Below are 5,567 nucleotides of genomic sequence, written 5' to 3'. Positions count from 1 at the left end.
TCTGACACACCAAGTCCCTTTCTTTGTGGTTTAAAAATTCTATACAAACTCATCGTTTTTATGCAACTTTCACAGATAGATGGCCACAGGTCCTGGTCTGTCAACAACAGTACAGACCTCTTGTCTGATTCTTTGCACAGCTGAAACTATGAGTTTTAGTATACGCTTTCATATTCTCATATATTCATGTCTATCCTGTAAGACAGTAAGTTATATGCTTTTCAAATACCTAAAACCTATCTACTTCCCTCACACCTCTCTACACATCTAGTATATTGCTCTGCTTTTTACTGTTCCTTTGAATTAGGAATAGGATGATATAAAATCAAGCTATGTTGGGAGAAACATCAACAACCTCAGATGTGCAGATGATACTATTCTAATGGCACAAAGTGAAAAGGAACTAAAGAGCCTCTTGATGAGGGTGAAAGAGGAGAGTGAAAAAGCTGCCTTGAAACTCAGTATTCAAAAAATTAAGATCATGTCATCTGGTCCCATCATTTCATGGCAAACAGAAGAGGAAAAAGTGGAAGCAGTAACACATTTTATTTTCTTGGGTTCCAAAATCATTGCTGGCGATGATTGCAATAATGAAATTAAAAGATGCTTGCTCCTTGGAAGGAAAGCTGACAAACCTAGACAGTGTTTAAAAAGCAGAGACATCACTTTGCCAGCAAAGGTTTGTATAGGCAAACCTATAGTCTTTCCAGTAGTCACTTATGGATGTGAGAGTTGGACCATAAAGAAGGCTGAGTGAGTGCTGAAGAATTGATGCTTTCAAATTGTAGTTCCGGAGAAGACTCTTGAAAGTCCCTTGAATTGCAAGGAGACAAAACAGTCAATCCTAAAGGAAATCAGTCCTGACTATTCACTGGAAGGACTGATGCTGGAGCTCCAATACTTTGGTCACCTAATGTGAGGAGCCGACTCACTGGAAAAGACCCTGTGCTGGGAAAGATTGAAGGCAAAACGAGAAAGGGCTGGCAGAGAACGAGGTAGTTAGATAGCATCACCAACTCAATGGACATGAATGTGCGCAAACTCCAGGATACTGTGGAGGACATATGAGCCTGGCATGCTACAGTCCATGGAGGTCAAAAAGAGTCAGACATGACTTAGTAACTGGACAACAACAATGAGAGTACTAACATTTGAAAAAGAGTCTTACTTGCCAATTATATTTGCAGACTGACTGGGTTATAATATGCAAAGGAAAGATGCTAATGTTTATTGAGCAAAGGGTTATAGACAAGTCATGATTTAATATATATGTATTTTAAAATACTCTCTCTCTCTCTCTCTCTCTGGCAATACAATCCCATCAAGAAAACTATGGATTAGGATTTAAGAGTCTATGTTTTTAAATAAATGAATATAAAATGAAGTATATTTTTAAAGCTTAAGGTTCAAAGGTACTATGGGGTTCTCCTTTCTCTTCTCTGACAGTTCTGTAGGGTTTTATAAAAGAGACATAGTTCAAGGGATTTGAAGAGTATTCTATACTCTTTGTGACCCTGTGGACTGTAGCCTACCAGGCTCCTCCCTCCATAGGATTCTCCAGGCAGGAGTATTGGAGTGGGTTGCCATTTCCTTCTCCAGGGGATCTTCCCTGGGATCGACCCAGGGATCAAACCCGGGTCTCCTGCATTCCAGGCAGACGCTTTAACCACTGAGCCACCAGGGAAGCTATATATGTAAATGTGTGTATATATATATATATATATATGGTGCATGTGTAATGCAAGCTGAATAATTCTAATTCTTGTGGCTGGTATGAAATGAACTCATTAATTGGAGAATTTAAACACAGGAGTGTCTGCCTAGTAAGCTAGTGCTAGTAAGCCACTGAATCTAACTCCCCATATTAACTCACCAGTGATTCTCTTGACATCCAGATGGGCTTCTATACAGTAAATAGCCCACTGACTACCCCTAGGGTAAGATTTTGGCACTCTTAAGTACCAATTTTATAAGAGCCCGTATTTTGATACCAATTTTGGAACAATGTCCTATCAATCTTATTATTAAGATCTGATGACTGAAAAAGTCCACCTGGATTTATCAGTGCTAAAGATACTACTTTTTTCCAAGACAGGCAACTTTTTATTGAGTATAGTTGATTTACAATGTTGTGATAGTTTCAGTGATATAGCACAGCAATTCAGTTTTATATGTATATTTTTATTTTCTTTTTCAGGTATTTTTCCATTATAGGTTATTACAAGACATTGAGTATAGTAACCTGTGCCATATAGTAGGTCCTTGTTGTTTATCTAGTTTATATACAGTAATATGTATTTGTTAGTCCCAAATCTAAAATTGGGTTGGCCTCAAAGTTCATTCATGTTTTTCCATAAAAGCTTACAGAAAAACCTGAGCAAACTTTTTGTCCAATCCAATAGTTAATCTTTCCCACTCTTTCCTCTTTGGTAACCATCAATTTATTTACTGTATCTGAGTCTGTTTCCATTTTTTAGGTTCATTTGTATCATTTTTTAGATTACACATATAAGTGATATCTCCTCTGGAGAAGGAAATGGCAATCCACTCTTGTATTCTTGCTTGGAAAATCCCAGGAACAGAGGTAGCCTGGTGGGCTACTAGTTCATTGGGTTACAAAGAGTTGGACATGACTGAGCGACTAAACATCAACAGTATAAGTGATATTACATGACACTTGTCTTTCTCTGACCTACTTTACTTAGTACAATAATCTGTAGGTCTATTCATGTTGCTGGAAATGGCATTATTTAATTCTTTTTTACAGCTGAGTAATATTCCTTTGTTTATGTGTACACACACACACATACACACACACACATCTTACTTATCCATTCATCTATCAGATGTTTATGTTGCTTCTACATCTTGGCTGTTGTAATAGTGCTGCTATGGGATAACGTTGGGATGCATACTATCTTTTCAAATTAGAATTTTTGTCTTTTCCAGATGTATGCCTAGGAGTGGGATTGCTGGATCATATGGTAACTCTATTTTTAATTTTTAAAGGAATCTTCATATTGTTCTCCTTCGTGGGTGCACCAATTTACAGTACCCCCAACAGTGTAAGCAGGTTCCCTTTCTCTACACTCCTAGCATTTATTATTCATAGTCTTTTTGATGATGGCCAGTCTAACTTGTATAAGGTGATATCACAATGTAATTATGATTTTCATTTCTGATCAAATTGCCAACATCCGCTGGATCATTGAAAAAGCAAGAGAGTTCCAGAAAAACATCTATTTCTGCTTTATTGACTATGCCAAAGCCTTTGACTATGTGGATCACAATAAAATGTGGAAAATTCTGAAAGAGATGGGAATACCAGACCACCTGACCTGCCTCTTGAGAAATCTGTATGCAGGTCAGGAAGCAACAGTTAGAACTGGACATGGAACAACAGACTGGTTCCAAATAGGAAAAGGAGTACGTCAAGGCTGTATATTTTCACCCCGCTTATTTAACTTCTATGCAGAGTACATCATGAGAAACGCTGGGCTGGAAGAAGCACAACGTGGAACCAAGATTGCTGGGAGGAATATCAATAACCTCAGATATGCAGATGACACCACCCTTATGGCAGAAAGTGAAGAGGAACTAAGAAGCCTCCTGATGAAAGTGAAAGAGGAGAGTGAAAAAGTTGGCTTAAAGCTCAACATTCAGAAAATGAAGATCAGGGCATCTGGTCCCATCACTTCATGGGAAATAGATGGGAAAACAGTGGAAACAGTGTCAGACTTTATTTTTCAGGGCTCCAAAATCACTGCAGATGGTGATTGCAGCCATGAAATTAAAAGACGCTTACTCCTTGGACGGAAAGTTATGACCAACCTAGATAGCATATTCAAAGGCAGAGACATTACTTTGCCGACTAAGGTCCGTCTTGTCAAGGCTATGGTTTTTCCTGTGGTCGTGTATGGATGTGAGAGTTGGACTGTGAAGAAGGCTGAACACTGAAGAACTGATGCCTTTGAAGTGTGGTGTTGGAGAAGACTCTTGAGAGTCCCTTGGACTGCAAGGAGATCCAACCAGTCCATTCTGAAGGAGATCAGCCCTGGGATTTCTTTGGAAAGAATGATGCTAAAGCTGAAACTCCAGTACTTTGGCCACCTCATGCGAAGAGTTGACTCATTGGAAAAGACTCTGATGCTGGGAGGGATTGGGGGCAGGAGGAGAAGGGGACGACCGAGGATGAGATGGCTGGATGGCATCACCGACTCGATGGACGTGAGTCTGAGTGAACTCTGGGAGTTGGTGATGGACAGGGAGGCCTGGCGTGCTGCGATTCATGGGGTCGCAAAGAGTGGGACACGACTGAGCGACTGAACTGAACTGAATGATTAGTGATGTTGATGAGCATTTTTTTATATACCTGTTTGACATCTGTGGGCTTCCCTGATAACTCAGTTGGTAAAGAATGAGCCTGTAATGGAGGAGACCCAGGGTTCAATTCTTGGGTTGGGAAGATCTGCTACCCATTGCAGGATTCTTGGGCTTCCCATGTGGCTCAGTCGGTAAGAATCCGCCTGCAATGTGGGAGACCTGGGTTTGATCCCTGGGTTGGGAAGATCCCCTGGAGAATACCCACTTCACTATTCTGGCCTGGAGAATTCCATGGACTATATAGTTCATGGGGTCTCAAAGAGTTGGATGTGACTGAGTGACTTTCACTTATCATCTGTGTGTCTTCTTTGGAGAAATGTCTGTTTAGTTAAAGACGTACTTAAAGGTGGGCTTCCCTGGTGGTTTAGTGGTAAAGAATCTGCCTACAATGCAGGAGACCTGAGTTCGGTCATCCCAAGATCCCCTGGAGGAAGGCATAGCAACCCACTCCGGTATTCTTGCCAGGAGAATTTCATGGAGAGAAGAGCCTGGTGGGCTATATAGTCCATGGGGTCATGCAGAGGCAGACACTACTGAAGTGCTGCTTACAGCAGCAGCAGATCCTTGAGGGTATTATTGTATTGGGTCTTTGCATAAAAAAGTCCTAGGTAACAATAGCTAATACTGGTTTACTAAGTAGTTGTTCTATAAACACACACAATAGTCTTTAACTGGGATGGGAAAATGCTGTTTAAAATAAGAGCCTTATTTTAGAATGAAGCTTTTTCATTCAAGAGGAACAGCTAGATTGATATTGGAGAGATAGCTTTTGGTTTGGAAGTGGAAGAGGTGACAGATAGAACAGACTCATTCTTCCTGCATTTATGGTCTAAAATAGGGGTATGCAAATAATTAGGAAACTAAAAATCCTGATGAGTGGGGCTAGGGCCCAGGCATCAGTTTTTTTTTTTTTTTTAAATTTTGTTTCTTTTTTTCTTTATTAAATTATGAAAGTATGATAACACATTTACAGGAGACTTGGAAAATACAGAACAAAGTTACCTGTAGCTCTACTATATATTATAATTATTTTTAAGGAGATAAATTACGATTTTTAGTTGGAGTTTCAACATCAAATTCTCAAAAATTAATTGAATCTACAGAAAAGTAGAAGGATATAGTAGACCTGAAAGTACCATAAACCAATTCAACATAATTGAGATTTATACAATTTTCACACAACA

The 5,567-nt window shown here is 39.5% G+C and overlaps 1 non-coding gene across 1 annotated transcript; it reads right to left on the bottom strand.

Annotated features, from left to right (window-relative positions):
* Nucleotides 1-1,605: 1,605 nt before the first annotated feature.
* TRNAS-GGA (transfer RNA serine (anticodon GGA)) lies at nucleotides 1,606-1,684 on the bottom strand. Its single transcript has one exon. It is a non-coding gene; the product is annotated as a tRNA-Ser (tRNA).
* Between the last annotated feature and the right edge of the window lie 3,883 nt (nucleotides 1,685-5,567).

The sequence above is a fragment of the Budorcas taxicolor genome, chromosome 1, assembly GCF_023091745.1.
Source record: "Budorcas taxicolor isolate Tak-1 chromosome 1, Takin1.1, whole genome shotgun sequence".
Lineage (NCBI taxonomy): Eukaryota > Metazoa > Chordata > Mammalia > Artiodactyla > Bovidae > Budorcas > Budorcas taxicolor.
This window is presented reverse-complemented; position numbering and strand designations above follow the sequence as displayed.